This window comes from Pseudochaenichthys georgianus, chromosome 10 (genome assembly GCF_902827115.2).
Source record: "Pseudochaenichthys georgianus chromosome 10, fPseGeo1.2, whole genome shotgun sequence".
NCBI lineage: Eukaryota > Metazoa > Chordata > Actinopteri > Perciformes > Channichthyidae > Pseudochaenichthys > Pseudochaenichthys georgianus.
In genome coordinates, this window is record NC_047512.1 from 16699713 (window position 1) to 16717405 (window position 17693).

Below are 17693 nucleotides of genomic sequence, written 5' to 3' on the forward strand. Positions count from 1 at the left end.
TTTGGTGGCGTTCTGAGAATGTCAGTTTGAGTTATGACATCATCGGGTTCCATGGCGAGGGACCGCCAAAAATCGTACGAACGCGAACTTTGGCGACAAATCACGGCTACGCCGTGCGAAAGAAAAAAATTCTCGTGATAACTTAAGCTCTCCCATGTCTCGCGAAGCTACCCGACGAATTTTCGAGTCGTACGATAAAAGTCCCTAGGAGGAGATAGATTTCGTAGGTACGCGAAATAGGGCAAAAAACGCGATAAAATCGCGTTTTTTCGACACCAAATTCAAAATGGCCGACTTCCTGTACGTTATATGTTACCCCTCCAAGAGGCTTTTTGGTTCGTCTCCGCACTCTAGATATGCGTGGCGAGTTTCGCTCGTTTACGTGAAAGTTAAAATAGGGGGAGTTAACGTCAAAAACGGAAGTGGGCGTGGCCTACGCAATTTTTTACGTTAAGTTCCGGGACCAATGACGTACTTCAAGTTGCCACACTTTTGACGCGTGTGCAAAATTTGGTGAGTTTTCACATATGCTGCGGGGCTCAAAAGGGCGCGCAAAAGATTAAAATAATAATAATAATTAAAGCTGCAAGCAGCGTTGAGCGGGTCTTCGACGTTCCGCAGGCTGTTGTCCGCACGTCGACGTGTGTGTCTAGGTGTCTGGAGGACTCGGCCAATATATTTAGCCATAATTGGCGTCGAGCTGATGAGGGCCGGACCATTAATGATAGTCTGAAGTCTGGCGCAGTTTGGACCATTTTCCATTGAATTATGTTTCATGGCGAGGGATACCATGGCAACGGCATACGTTGAGATTTCAGATTTCACGTAGAGCTGTTGAGGGCCGGACTAGGAGCCATCATATGAAGTCTGGTGGTGTTTGGACTATTTTCCATTGAATTAGGGCAACACCGTGTTTCATGGCGAGGGACGTGTTCCCATGGAAACGGCATATGATGACATCCCCTAATTGACATAGAGCTGCTGAGGGCTGGACCATTAGTCAACATCTGAAGTCTGGTGGCGTTTGGAACCTTTTCCATTGAATTAGGGCAACACCGTGTTTCATGGCGAGGGACGCGTTGCCATGGAAACGGCATATGATGACATCCCATAATTGGCGTAGAGCTGTTGAGGGCCGGACCATTAGTCATCATCTGAAATCTGGTGCTGTTTGGACGATTTTCCATTGACTTACAACAACATCGGATTTTTTGGCGAGGGATTCGTTTCCATGGAAACGGCATACATTGAGATGTCCAATGTCACGTAGAGCTGTTGAGGGCCGGACCATTGATGATAGTCTGAAGTCTGGTGGTGTTTGGACGATTTTCCATTGAATTACGACAACATGATGTTTGAGGGCGAGGGATGCGTTGCCATGGCAACGCCAAATGATGACATCCCATAATTGACATAGAGCTGTTGAGGGCCGGACCATTAGCCATCATATGAAGTCTGGTGCTGTTTGGACAATTTTCCATTGACTTACAACAACATGGGATTTTTTTGGGGGGGGGATGCGTTTCCATGGAAACGGCATACATTGAGATTTCCAATGTCACGTAGAGCTGTTGAGGGCCGGACCATTGATGATAGTCTGAAGTCTGGTGCTGTTTGGAACCATTTCCATTGAATTACGACAACATGATGTTTGACGGCGAGGGATGCGTTGCCATGGCAACGCCAAATGATGACATCCCATAATTGACATAGAGCTGTTGAGGGCCGGACCATTAGCCATCATATAAAGTCTGGTGCTGTTTGGACCATTTTCCATTGAATTAGGACAACACCGTGTTTCATGGCGAGGGACGTGTTGCCATGGAAACGGCATATGATGACATCCCCTAATTGACATAGAGCTGCTGAGGGCCAGACCATTAGTCAACATCTGAAGTCTGGTGCCGTTTGGAACCTTTTCCATTGAATTAGGGCAACACCGTGTTTCACGGCGAGGGAGGCGTTGCCATGGAAACGGCATACAGTGAGATTTCAGATTGAACTTGGAGCTGTTGAGGCATGGACCGGTGATATAAAAGTGAAGATTGGGGGACGATGGGACAGTGTCCATTGGATTTACAGCGACACCGTCGTTTATGGCGAGGGAAGCGTTGCCATGGAAACGGCATACATTGAGATTTCCGATTTCATGTAGAGCTGTTGAGGGCCGTACCATTAATGATAGTCTGAAGTCTGGTGCTGTTTGGATGATTTTCCATTGACTTAGAACAACATGGGATTTTTTGGCGAGGGACGCGTTGCCATGGCAACGGCATACATTGAGATTTCCGATCTCACGTAGAGCTGTTGAGGGCCGGACCATTGATGATAGTCTGAAGTCTGGTGGTGTTTAGATGATTTTCCATTGAATTACGACAACATGATGTTTGATGGCGAGGGATGCGTTACCATGGCAACGCGAAATGATGACATCCCATAATTGACAGAGCTGTTGAGGGCCGGACCATTAGCCATCATATGAAGTCTGGGGCTGTTTGGACGATTTTCCATTGACTTACAACAACATGGGATTTTTTGGCGAGGGACGCGTTGCCATGGAAACGGCATATGTTGAGATTTCAAATGTCACGTAGGGCTGTTGAGGGCCGGACCATTGATGATAGTCTGAAGTCTGGTGGTGTTTGGATGATTTTCTATTGAATGACGACAACATGATGTTTGACGGCGTGGGATGCGTTACCATGGCAACGCCAAATGATGACATCCCATAATTGACATAGAGCTGTTGAGGGCCGGACCATTAGCCATCATATGAAGTCTGGTTGTGTTTGGATGATTTTCCATAGAATTACGACAACATGATGTTTCATGGCGAGGGACGCGTTGCCATGGAAACGGCATACGTTGAGATTTCAGATTTCACTTGGAGCTGTTGAGGGCCGGACCATTGATGATAGTCTGAAGTGTGGTGGTGTTTGGATGATTTTCCATTGAATTACGACGACATGATGTTTGACGGCGAGGGATGCGTTGCCATGGAAACGGCATATGTTGAGATTTCAAATTTCACGTAGGGCTGTTGAGGGCCGGACCATTGATGATAGTCTGAAGTCTGGTGGTGTTTGGATGATTTTCCATTGAATTACGACGACATGATGTTTGACGGCGAGGGATGCGTTTCCATGGAAACGGCATCCGTTGAGATTTCAGATTTCACTTGGAGCTGTTGAGGGCCGGACCATTGATGACAGTCTGAAGTCTGGTGGTGTTTGGACGAATTTCCATTGACTTACAACAACATCGGATGTTTTGGCGAGGGATGCCGTTTCCATGGAAACGGCATACGTTGAGATTTCAGATTTCACTTGGAGCTGTTGAGGCATGGACCAGTGATATAAAAGTGAAGATTGGGGGACGATGGGACCGTGTCCATTGCATTTACAGCGACACCGTTGTTTATGGCGAAGGATCCGTTGCCATGGTAACGCCAAATTAAGTAACATCAGATTTGACCTAGAGCTGTTCAGGGCTGTGGTGCTAAACGTCATGTGAAGTTTGGTGGCGTTCTGAGAATGTCAGTTTGAGTTATGACATCATCGGGTTCCATGGCGAGGGACCGCCAAAAATCGTACGAACGCGAACTTTGGCGGAAGATAACGGCTACGCCGTACGGATCAAAGATTTTCTCGTGATAACTTAAGCTCTCCCATGTGTCGCGAAGCTACCCGACGAATTTTCGAGTCGTACGATAAAAGTCCCTAGGAGGAGATAGATTTCGTAGGTACGCGAAATAGGGCAAAAAACGCGATAAAATCGCGTGTTTTCGACACCAAATTCAAAATGGCCGACTTCCTGTACGTTATTTTTTACCCCTCCAAGAGGCTTTTTGGTTCGTCTCCGCACCCTAGATATGCGTGGCGAGTTTCGTTCGTTTACGTGAAAGTTAAAATAGGGGGAGTTAACGTCAAAAACGGAAGTGGGCGTGGCCTACGCAATTTTTGACGCAAAGTTCCGGGACCAATAACACATTGCAATTTTGTCACGGATTGACGCGTGTGCAACATTTGGTGAGTTTTCACATATGTTAAGGGGCTCAAAAGAGCGTTTCTAGATGGCAAATAATAATAATAATAAATTAAAGCTGCAAGCAGCGTTGAGCGGGTCTTCGACGTTCCGCAGGCTGTTGTCCGCACGTCGACGTGTGTGTCTAGGTGTCTGGAGGACTCGGCCAATATATTTAGCCATAATTGGCGTCGAGCTGATGAGGGCCGGACCATTAATGATAGTCTGAAGTCTGGCGCAGTTTGGACCATTTTCCATTGAATTATGTTTCATGGCGAGGGATACCATGGCAACGGCATACGTTGAGATTTCAGATTTCACGTAGAGCTGTTGAGGGCCGGACTAGGAGCCATCATATGAAGTCTGGTGGTGTTTGGACTATTTTCCATTGAATTAGGGCAACACCGTGTTTCATGGCGAGGGACGTGTTCCCATGGAAACGGCATATGATGACATCCCCTAATTGACATAGAGCTGCTGAGGGCCGGACCATTAGTCAACATCTGAAGTCTGGTGGCGTTTGGAACCTTTTCCATTGAATTAGGGCAACACCGTGTTTCATGGCGAGGGACGCGTTGCCATGGAAACGGCATATGATGACATCCCATAATTGGCGTAGAGCTGTTGAGGGCCGGACCATTAGTCATCATCTGAAATCTGGTGCTGTTTGGACGATTTTCCATTGACTTACAACAACATCGGATTTTTTGGCGAGGGATTCGTTTCCATGGAAACGGCATACATTGAGATGTCCAATGTCACGTAGAGCTGTTGAGGGCCGGACCATTGATGATAGTCTGAAGTCTGGTGGTGTTTGGACGATTTTCCATTGAATTACGACAACATGATGTTTGAGGGCGAGGGATGCGTTGCCATGGCAACGCCAAATGATGACATCCCATAATTGACATAGAGCTGTTGAGGGCCGGACCATTAGCCATCATATGAAGTCTGGTGCTGTTTGGACAATTTTCCATTGACTTACAACAACATGGGATTTTTTTGGGGGGGGGATGCGTTTCCATGGAAACGGCATACATTGAGATTTCCAATGTCACGTAGAGCTGTTGAGGGCCGGACCATTGATGATAGTCTGAAGTCTGGTGCTGTTTGGAACCATTTCCATTGAATTACGACAACATGATGTTTGACGGCGAGGGATGCGTTGCCATGGCAACGCCAAATGATGACATCCCATAATTGACATAGAGCTGTTGAGGGCCGGACCATTAGCCATCATATAAAGTCTGGTGCTGTTTGGACCATTTTCCATTGAATTAGGACAACACCGTGTTTCATGGCGAGGGACGTGTTGCCATGGAAACGGCATATGATGACATCCCCTAATTGACATAGAGCTGCTGAGGGCCAGACCATTAGTCAACATCTGAAGTCTGGTGCCGTTTGGAACCTTTTCCATTGAATTAGGGCAACACCGTGTTTCACGGCGAGGGAGGCGTTGCCATGGAAACGGCATACAGTGAGATTTCAGATTGAACTTGGAGCTGTTGAGGCATGGACCGGTGATATAAAAGTGAAGATTGGGGGACGATGGGACAGTGTCCATTGGATTTACAGCGACACCGTCGTTTATGGCGAGGGAAGCGTTGCCATGGAAACGGCATACATTGAGATTTCCGATTTCATGTAGAGCTGTTGAGGGCCGTACCATTAATGATAGTCTGAAGTCTGGTGCTGTTTGGATGATTTTCCATTGACTTAGAACAACATGGGATTTTTTGGCGAGGGACGCGTTGCCATGGCAACGGCATACATTGAGATTTCCGATCTCACGTAGAGCTGTTGAGGGCCGGACCATTGATGATAGTCTGAAGTCTGGTGGTGTTTAGATGATTTTCCATTGAATTACGACAACATGATGTTTGATGGCGAGGGATGCGTTACCATGGCAACGCGAAATGATGACATCCCATAATTGACAGAGCTGTTGAGGGCCGGACCATTAGCCATCATATGAAGTCTGGGGCTGTTTGGACGATTTTCCATTGACTTACAACAACATGGGATTTTTTGGCGAGGGATGCGTTGCCATGGAAACGGCATATGTTGAGATTTCAAATTTCACGTAGGGCTGTTGAGGGCCGGACCATTGATGATAGTCTGAAGTCTGGTGGTGTTTGGATGATTTTCCATTGAATTACGACGACATGATGTTTGACGGCGAGGGATGCGTTTCCATGGAAACGGCATCCGTTGAGATTTCAGATTTCACTTGGAGCTGTTGAGGGCCGGACCATTGATGACAGTCTGAAGTCTGGTGGTGTTTGGACGAATTTCCATTGACTTACAACAACATCGGATGTTTTGGCGAGGGATGCCGTTTCCATGGAAACGGCATACGTTGAGATTTCAGATTTCACTTGGAGCTGTTGAGGCATGGACCAGTGATATAAAAGTGAAGATTGGGGGACGATGGGACCGTGTCCATTGCATTTACAGCGACACCGTTGTTTATGGCGAAGGATCCGTTGCCATGGTAACGCCAAATTAAGTAACATCAGATTTGACCTAGAGCTGTTCAGGGCTGTGGTGCTAAACGTCATGTGAAGTTTGGTGGCGTTCTGAGAATGTCAGTTTGAGTTATGACATCATCGGGTTCCATGGCGAGGGACCGCCAAAAATCGTACGAACGCGAACTTTGGCGGAAGATAACGGCTACGCCGTACGGATCAAAGATTTTCTCGTGATAACTTAAGCTCTCCCATGTGTCGCGAAGCTACCCGACGAATTTTCGAGTCGTACGATAAAAGTCCCTAGGAGGAGATAGATTTCGTAGGTACGCGAAATAGGGCAAAAAACGCGATAAAATCGCGTGTTTTCGACACCAAATTCAAAATGGCCGACTTCCTGTACGTTATTTTTTACCCCTCCAAGAGGCTTTTTGGTTCGTCTCCGCACCCTAGATATGCGTGGCGAGTTTCGTTCGTTTACGTGAAAGTTAAAATAGGGGGAGTTAACGTCAAAAACGGAAGTGGGCGTGGCCTACGCAATTTTTGACGCAAAGTTCCGGGACCAATAACACATTGCAATTTTGTCACGGATTGACGCGTGTGCAAAATTTGGTGAGTTTTCACATATGTTAAGGGGCTCAAAAGAGCGTTTCTAGATGGCAAATAATAATAATAATAAATTAAAGCTGCAAGCAGCGTTGAGCGGGTCTTCGACGTTCCGCAGGCTGTTGTCCGCACGTCGACGTGTGTGTCTAGGTGTCTGGAGGACTCGGCCAATATATTTAGCCATAATTGGCGTCGAGCTGATGAGGGCCGGACCATTAATGATAGTCTGAAGTCTGGCGCAGTTTGGACCATTTTCCATTGAATTATGTTTCATGGCGAGGGATACCATGGCAACGGCATACGTTGAGATTTCAGATTTCACGTAGAGCTGTTGAGGGCCGGACTAGGAGCCATCATATGAAGTCTGGTGGTGTTTGGACTATTTTCCATTGAATTAGGGCAACACCGTGTTTCATGGCGAGGGACGTGTTCCCATGGAAACGGCATATGATGACATCCCCTAATTGACATAGAGCTGCTGAGGGCCGGACCATTAGTCAACATCTGAAGTCTGGTGGCGTTTGGAACCTTTTCCATTGAATTAGGGCAACACCGTGTTTCATGGCGAGGGACGCGTTGCCATGGAAACGGCATATGATGACATCCCATAATTGGCGTAGAGCTGTTGAGGGCCGGACCATTAGTCATCATCTGAAATCTGGTGCTGTTTGGACGATTTTCCATTGACTTACAACAACATCGGATTTTTTGGCGAGGGATTCGTTTACATGGAAACGGCATACATTGAGATGTCCAATGTCACGTAGAGCTGTTGAGGGCCGGACCATTGATGATAGTCTGAAGTCTGGTGGTGTTTGGACGATTTTCCATTGAATTACGACAACATGATGTTTGAGGGCGAGGGATGCGTTGCCATGGCAACGCCAAATGATGACATCCCATAATTGACATAGAGCTGTTGAGGGCCGGACCATTAGCCATCATATGAAGTCTGGTGCTGTTTGGACAATTTTCCATTGACTTACAACAACATGGGATTTTTTTGGGGGGGGGATGCGTTTCCATGGAAACGGCATACATTGAGATTTCCAATGTCACGTAGAGCTGTTGAGGGCCGGACCATTGATGATAGTCTGAAGTCTGGTGCTGTTTGGAACCATTTCCATTGAATTACGACAACATGATGTTTGACGGCGAGGGATGCGTTGCCATGGCAACGCCAAATGATGACATCCCATAATTGACATAGAGCTGTTGAGGGCCGGACCATTAGCCATCATATAAAGTCTGGTGCTGTTTGGACCATTTTCCATTGAATTAGGACAACACCGTGTTTCATGGCGAGGGACGTGTTGCCATGGAAACGGCATATGATGACATCCCCTAATTGACATAGAGCTGCTGAGGGCCAGACCATTAGTCAACATCTGAAGTCTGGTGCCGTTTGGAACCTTTTCCATTGAATTAGGGCAACACCGTGTTTCACGGCGAGGGAGGCGTTGCCATGGAAACGGCATACAGTGAGATTTCAGATTGAACTTGGAGCTGTTGAGGCATGGACCGGTGATATAAAAGTGAAGATTGGGGGACGATGGGACAGTGTCCATTGGATTTACAGCGACACCGTCGTTTATGGCGAGGGAAGCGTTGCCATGGAAACGGCATACATTGAGATTTCCGATTTCATGTAGAGCTGTTGAGGGCCGTACCATTAATGATAGTCTGAAGTCTGGTGCTGTTTGGATGATTTTCCATTGACTTAGAACAACATGGGATTTTTTGGCGAGGGACGCGTTGCCATGGCAACGGCATACATTGAGATTTCCGATCTCACGTAGAGCTGTTGAGGGCCGGACTAGGAGCCATCATATGAAGTCTGGTGGTGTTTGGACTATTTTCCATTGAATTAGGGCAACACCGTGTTTCATGGCGAGGGACGTGTTCCCATGGAAACGGCATATGATGACATCCCCTAATTGACATAGAGCTGCTGAGGGCCGGACCATTAGTCAACATCTGAAGTCTGGTGGCGTTTGGAACCTTTTCCATTGAATTAGGGCAACACCGTGTTTCATGGCGAGGGACGCGTTGCCATGGAAACGGCATATGATGACATCCCATAATTGGCGTAGAGCTGTTGAGGGCCGGACCATTAGTCATCATCTGAAATCTGGTGCTGTTTGGACGATTTTCCATTGACTTACAACAACATCGGATTTTTTGGCGAGGGATTCGTTTCCATGGAAACGGCATACATTGAGATGTCCAATGTCACGTAGAGCTGTTGAGGGCCGGACCATTGATGATAGTCTGAAGTCTGGTGGTGTTTGGACGATTTTCCATTGAATTACGACAACATGATGTTTGAGGGCGAGGGATGCGTTGCCATGGCAACGCCAAATGATGACATCCCATAATTGACATAGAGCTGTTGAGGGCCGGACCATTAGCCATCATATGAAGTCTGATGCTGTTTGGACAATTTTCCATTGACTTACAACAACATGGGATTTTTTTGGGGGGGGGATGCGTTTCCATGGAAACGGCATACATTGAGATTTCCAATGTCACGTAGAGCTGTTGAGGGCCGGACCATTGATGATAGTCTGAAGTCTGGTGCTGTTTGGAACCATTTCCATTGAATTACGACAACATGATGTTTGACGGCGAGGGATGCGTTGCCATGGCAACGCCAAATGATGACATCCCATAATTGACATAGAGCTGTTGAGGGCCGGACCATTAGCCATCATATAAAGTCTGGTGCTGTTTGGACCATTTTCCATTGAATTAGGACAACACCGTGTTTCATGGCGAGGGACGTGTTGCCATGGAAACGGCATATGATGACATCCCCTAATTGACATAGAGCTGCTGAGGGCCAGACCATTAGTCAACATCTGAAGTCTGGTGCCGTTTGGAACCTTTTCCATTGAATTAGGGCAACACCGTGTTTCACGGCGAGGGAGGCGTTGCCATGGAAACGGCATACAGTGAGATTTCAGATTGAACTTGGAGCTGTTGAGGCATGGACCGGTGATATAAAAGTGAAGATTGGGGGACGATGGGACAGTGTCCATTGGATTTACAGCGACACCGTCGTTTATGGCGAGGGAAGCGTTGCCATGGAAACGGCATACATTGAGATTTCCGATTTCATGTAGAGCTGTTGAGGGCCGTACCATTAATGATAGTCTGAAGTCTGGTGCTGTTTGGATGATTTTCCATTGACTTAGAACAACATGGGATTTTTTGGCGAGGGACGCGTTGCCATGGCAACGGCATACATTGAGATTTCCGATCTCACGTAGAGCTGTTGAGGGCCGGACCATTGATGATAGTCTGAAGTCTGGTGGTGTTTAGATGATTTTCCATTGAATTACGACAACATGATGTTTGATGGCGAGGGATGCGTTACCATGGCAACGCGAAATGATGACATCCCATAATTGACAGAGCTGTTGAGGGCCGGACCATTAGCCATCATATGAAGTCTGGGGCTGTTTGGACGATTTTCCATTGACTTACAACAACATGGGATTTTTTGGCGAGGGATGCGTTGCCATGGAAACGGCATATGTTGAGATTTCAAATTTCACGTAGGGCTGTTGAGGGCCGGACCATTGATGATAGTCTGAAGTCTGGTGGTGTTTGGATGATTTGTCTACAGTAGTATAACGCTACACTATTGAGACTCTGACACATTGATATTTCACTAATATACTTACTTTGATTAATCAACTGCATACTGAGTATGAGGTCACCGCCAGGCCACTTGGCAGCTTTGATCAGTCTTCAGACATTTTCATTGACCAATTCAAGAAGTGCTACCCCCAGAGAAATTATCTATCCATTTCAAGATAAAAAAATAACAAGATGTTTAAATTATGAAGATGTTTATACTACTAGGCTGACATTCTTATTACCAATGTCTTAGAGCAATTATTCCCTCTTGGAATTGATCAAAATATAAATTATCTCTTGTATTTTTCTGTGTCTCTCTGCTCATCATATATGGATCACCTGAAAAGACAAAAATCATTAGCAAAGGAGATTAAAACATTATGATAAAAACAAATCGATGTTTCTTATTGATTTACAGAGCATAAAAGGACATATAATATGGGAGAGTATGCAGCAATAGGTTAACTCGACAGAGAAAGACAGAAACACGTCATTAATTGAGATTGTGCTTAAAGCACACATTGTTAAGTAGTTAGACACACTTGCCCACTGAATCCAGACTGATCCTGAATGGAGGGCAGCCTCATTTTAGCAACACTATCAGATTACATGATTTACTCAACTGGACGTTGTTCCTTTCAGTGATTCAGAAAGTCTTGGACGAAAGTGCCAACCCAGGGAAATCACTTTTAATACTGCTTTTGACCCCTACATCCCTAAAAGTCCCTCTCAGCAGGTAGCACAGTTAATCCTTCATTAGGCAAGCCTCTTTCTACGGCCGCTCCATTACAACTTCATCAAGGATTACTGAGTGAATGTGAAACCACTAACTGTCTGTGGCTTTAGTCACGCTGTGCATCCTGGAGTTCAAGTCGGGGTGAGGAGTCAGACAACTGTCGTACACACATTCTCAGTGTGTATTTATTTTGCTAGGCTGCAATGAAAATCGCTTGAATTCATTAATATTTCTTAGTATTTTAAACGCATCAACACTTTGATATAAGTTCTGTTTATGCACCGTTTTCAGCCTTTGTAAGATCTTCCTTCAGACTTCCTTATTATTAAGATACATAAGTCTGCATCTCCCCATGACAGCCTTTGTAGATGAGCAGACTAAACCAGAAAGTGGGAGTTTAAGTAAGTGTTGTAAATGCTGCTCCTCTTCTGCTGCAAGTATTTCCCTCAACATAAGTGCTCCAATATAGCAATAACAGTCAAAACACTTGCTGCTATTTCTTTGTGTTTGAAGTTAAGATGCTCTGGCCCTGTTGTGGATGAAGTATCCTTTACTGAAGTAAAAATACTTCACTGCATTCGAAAATGTACACAAATGTACTCAAATTGTATCAAAATTAAAGGTCTCATTAGTTGGCTGTATGGCCCCTGTCATTATAATGCTACCATATCATACTATATCTTCTGATTATTATTTCTATTAAAATTACAATTAATTTACTATTACGTACTGTATGTGCAAATACAAAAGTACAGAGGGAAATGTACTAGTATCAAAATAAAAATACATATTTTCACATGTACTTTTACTAATGCATTCATGTGTACGTGAATCTTAAACAATGCATTATTGCATATTTTGTAAGCTCATCATTTGTTTTACATTTAAAATGTTATTGTTAAGTGCCAAAATAATGTAGTGTAGAACAATCCAAAAGTAAAATATTTTCCCCTGAATGATTGGGAAGTATTATTCAACTTAAAAGTACAAGTATCTCAAATATCTTACTTTGCTATCTGAGTTTATGTATTTATATGAACATTTCCCCACTGTGTGTGTGTGTGTGTGTGTGTGTGTGTGTGTGTGTGTGTGTGTGTGTGTGTGTGTGTGCGTGCGTGCGTGCGTGCGTGCGTGTGTGTGTGTGTGTGTGTGTGTGTGTGTGTGTGTGTGTGTGTGTGTGTGTGTGTGTGTGTGTGTGTGTGTGTGTGTGTGTGTGTGTGTGTGTCCAATGAAGGTCTGCAGATCACTGGAGCGTCAGCCCTTCAAAACAAAAGCCCTCAGTGAGGCAGCCTGATGCACAGTGTGAGCTGTTCAAATTAATTACGTAACCTCACTGATCTCCACTAATCAGGAAAACCCCTCAGTTAGATAATTGATCTCTTCAGTTTATAGGCATAATGATTTCTGATTGTCCCGCATAATGTGATGCCCTTTAGTTTCAACAGAGTGTGCTGATTATATCATAGCTTTATTACTACGAAGCTATTCTGCCAATAGTTGTATTTATGATAAGAGCATCACATTGGAATCACATTAAGCATCACATGACATGCCTCTTAGGTCTCTCTTTAGTTTGGAGATAATCTTTTTACCTCATCCATGAATATTGTTATATTTTCAGAAATGGTTAACAATTTCTAAATATTATTTACTGCCTTTCTTAATATTTGTAATTCACATCCTCATTAACAGACATGTTTTGATTGTCTGCAATTGGCCATGCTTCGTTGTGTAATTTACACTCAAAAGTATCTTAAATGTTGTGATTTAGTTAGATGTATGTTATTCAGAACAAACCCTTTCATTGTATGTGTCAAAATCAAAGCAGTTTTGTGATCGACTGTGCTGTTCATTTATTTAGAGAGCAGTGTTAGCTCCACCTTGTGGCCCACCTGTCTAGTGCTACCTTAAATCAAATTCATTGCCAAGTTGCATGAGAGGGGTCTGCCTGCAGACCTCCACTCTCAGGACAGTTCCGGTGCAGACCTCCACTCTCTCAGGACAGTTCCGGTGCAGACCTCCACTCTCAGGACACCTCCACCATAGATATATATAAACACTAGATGGCTCATGGGAGATTTTCCAGCGTAGCTGACTGGCCGCCATCTTGCTACAGTCAACAGTTACTCTGATTCACGTTATGGTAGCTGTTGTAAGGTGAGTGATCTGCACAAAAATACTCTTAACTCGCTGAAATCTTGACTGATTTACAAACGGTTTGGTTTATTATAAACATTATTAGCATGGATATGATACAGGATGCTTGGAAATGTTGAAATTGCAGCTTTTCTTTGTGTATGTGGTTGTATTTATTAGCTGGCTAATAACAAGAGGCTGTCAGTGAGACCTAGTATTACAAAGTTCACCCAGCAACTTTACACCAGTGGGAGAGGCAGAACTGCTCTTTCTTTTCAACATAACTTAAGTTACACATGATTTCTTCCAAGTGGTTTGGCTTGTTAAAAAACATCTTGCATTATGATACAGGAATTTGCTGGCTTTGTGTTTACAGAAGTACCTGACTATGCCGGACTTTTGTGCAGCCTACGGATGCTCCAATCGCCGCTGTCTGCAAACAAGAACCCGTGGGATCACCACATATGTTTATGTTTGCTCAGTCTAATAAACCCATAACATGGTTGTGAAAGAATACCAAAGCTGAGGCTGGACGATGATTGATTGTTAGTGTGCCATGTGTCACTGTGTGTCTTATTGGTTTTGTGGTATACTGTATTTTATTTTATTGTGTGCAAGACACATTTAAAACAAATAACCTTGAACCTTGAAGCCCCATCTCTCCCCACCTGCTCCTGCTTCCTACATCCCCTCCACACCACACCAAGTTGCTCTTCTTAATAATAATAATACATTTATGTTGGGGGGCCGCCTTTCATAACACCCAAGGACACCTTACAGGGGCATAGGGGCAATATAGGGAACAATTTAAACAGTGGATTTTGTGATATATCAGCCGGGGTGAGTCAAGACAAACCACAAATGGACTACAGAAGGACATATGGTACAGTTTATATTATTCTTGGTCTTTTTACAATAACATATTTCAAAGGTTCTGGATTTGTTTACAATCTAGAAACTAAATACAAAACTAGGATGATATGAAGATCTCATGTCAAAAATAATTGTGATAAATTAGACAGAACTGGCCTGTCTGTGAGCACATTTTATGTTGGTTTGGTTCTTCTGATAAAGGTGTGAATATCTAAATAATATACCAACATATGCTATTGTCATTAGTTGTGTCTCTGTTCTTCAAGCTAAGGCATTGCTCAATTAACAACTCTTGGTTTACAGAGTGGTAACATGAGACCGATTTTTATATATAAAATATAAATGTATTTTAATTTTATAATTTATTTATAATTTATTTTAAATATTGACAATATAATAAAATAAATGGAAATATATACACCGGCAAATATTTAATATAAATACCTTGTGTGTGTGTATAGCTATTGCTTTATCTGATTAATGTTATTTTCATATGAAAGTCCATGATTATAAGTATGCAGTATCATAACTACATCTTTGATGTTTATAAAAAACCAAACCGTTTGAAAATCGGTTGAAAATTGAGCAAGCTATGGTTATTTAAATAGTAAACCATAATGTTATGAATGAGAGCACTGCCTGTAGCAAGATGGCGGCCAAGTGGCAACGTCGGTCTCCATTGGCCAGCAGCGCGTGTGAGCCATCTAGTGTTTATATATATGGGTCATTTTTTTTATAGGGTGCCATTTGGACTTCACAAGTTGGGTGAAATAAATAGTTGATTTACCTACTTTTTTATGTTCTATTCTATAAAGGACATATCTAATTTGCTAAAAAACATGTTGGTCAAGCTCAGGCACCTAAATCTTTATATATATATAGATATATTAACAACACATGACACCCGGGATATGTCCACCCTGTTAAGGACATACACATAACTGCTTAAATGAGTTTTCAGTGCATTCTTACAATTAAAGTGACTTTTTAACAAGAGTTGTATGTCCCTAACTCTAATTAGATATATATTTCATACCCAATTAGTTTTAAGTAGTATATATTGAGAAAAACAAGTGTAGATTATGACAACGTGGCATATTTTTCCACTGTTTTTCATGAGAAAACTTAAATACAATAAGAATTACGAAAAATTTCTAGAATATATAATCAACCTCTCTCATTTCTTTATAAAAGTACAAATATACACTTGATATTTGATATTTTCATTAAACTATGCTAGAAAAATACCAACATAACAGGGTGGACATACGTCTAACAGGGTGGACACCAGTGGAAGTCTGTCAGGGCCTTCAGGACCTTCTCTCCAGGCCCTATAATTTTAAAGTGTAATTTTTTAAAGTGTACATTTTTGTAACTCGTTGAGTAATTCTCGCTGAAATCGATGTGGATTAAGCACTCGTTGGCTTTCCCGTAGCTGTCTGTAAGCACTGTATTGCCACCTGATGTTAAAAAGGTGCTTACGGAATTTGAATAGATTCTCTTGAAATTTGCTGACCAGGTCTGATTCAGTGCTCTGGACCTCTTTTTTAAGCGTAATGGTCTTCCTCTCTTCCTCACCTGTCCTTTCAGTAGACCATTATACAACTTGTACAATTTCCTCTGTGGCTGATTTAAGGTTTGGGTGAGTGGTGAGACGGCACTCTACACAATCACCATAGGCGCAAGCTTTCATTTATGTGGCACAGACAGTGCGGTCAACCATCTCCTCAATATTCTTGGAGACGACAATCCCATGGCTGTAGAGGGTGTCAGCCATGAACTGGAGGTTTTCATGGGTTTTACACTGGCACGTGGCCCGATCAGCATCAGTAGGGGCCACAACCCAAAATGGCCAACATGCACAAAAAAGACAAAAGACGTTGTCTGAGTTTTCGGATCCACATTTCCTGTGAAGGTTCTTGAGTGTGTCAGAAAGCAGTCGCTTCTGCATCTTCTTCTTCCTCACTGTGATGGTCTGCTTGCGCCCAGTTGTCATACGACTCACGTCATCACGAAAGAAAGAAGGTATGGATAGGCTACTGGCTTTACTTTCTAGACTCCTTGAACTCTTCTTCCTCTGAAAAGTATTAAGGTCTGCATCCCTGTCGAACATCCCCCTCTTCTTGGAGAATCCAAGAGCCCTGAATGCAAATGACTGCAGTCTGTACTTTTTTAATAGCCTACCACATGCCACTTTGGCTATTGTTTGCTTCACCCTTTCTCTTCTTGAGGCTTTGTATGTTTGAGCTATGTTTGAGCTATGTCCGCAACTAGGGCAGACTGAATAAGGCTCTTACGAACATGTGGAGAAACCCTCTGATCATGTAGCATCCTATTCACCAATGCACGTGGGGATGAGGAGCTTTTCTTACACCGTAAAAATCTTTTTTTATACTTTTCTTTCTTTCTTATCTCTCTATCCAGCTTGGCCTTTAAAAAGGCTAGCTCATGTTGGAGTCTTCTCCTTCCATTTCTTGCCCTCTTTTCCCCTTGAAGGCGCTGCCTAAACACAAACACACACACAGCGAAAGCAAACATAATAAGTCCTTATAAACAGCTCAAAAAGTGTTAAAAACTGTGTATTGTGTTCCATATGCCGAGTACATTTCCTATAAACTTGCACTAACCTTGAAGGCCCTGGTTCTGGTTCTGACTGACTCTCGGGAGTTGCAGGGGGAGTGCTGAGGGAATCCCTGGCTCTGGAAACGTTGGCCCTCGCGGCTTTCTTTGCCCCCCTCCATTTCTTCCTTTTTGCCCTTTTCTCCCTCTCACAGACCTCATTAATACCCATCTTTATGCCTTTCTCTCTGTCCCTCCTCCATTTCTCTCTCTCTTTTTCAAGGTATTGCTGTCTTCTCTCTGGGTCAGCATCACGGCGTGCTCTGTAGTACCGCTGTGATTCAGCTGCACTTATCAGGGGTGCCATTCCTATACAAATGCATGCCATTACTTTAAGTACTATACCTATAATCCTTGTGTACATAATATACTAGATAATATACCCATCAGTGTTTCCCTAGGATTTTTTGCAGCAGTTTGTGTTGTGCCTATAGATCTAATGGTGGTGATCATTTATTATATTATAAAAACAGTATTATAATGTTATAATAGTAATATAATAATATAACAATAAATAATATTAATATAATATTAACACATGTTGTAATAAGTAAACAATACTTAAATGTCCACCCTGTTAGGAT

General features: G+C 43.4%; 1 long non-coding RNA gene across 1 annotated transcript; it reads left to right on the top strand.

Annotated features, from left to right (window-relative positions):
• Nucleotides 1-13426: 13426 nt before the first annotated feature.
• On the top strand, nt 13427-14138 carry LOC139434583 (uncharacterized). Its single transcript, XR_011643906.1, has 2 exons — nt 13427-13638; nt 13994-14138. It is a non-coding gene; the product is annotated as an uncharacterized lncRNA (long non-coding RNA).
• The last annotated feature ends 3555 nt before the right edge of the window (nt 14139-17693 follow it).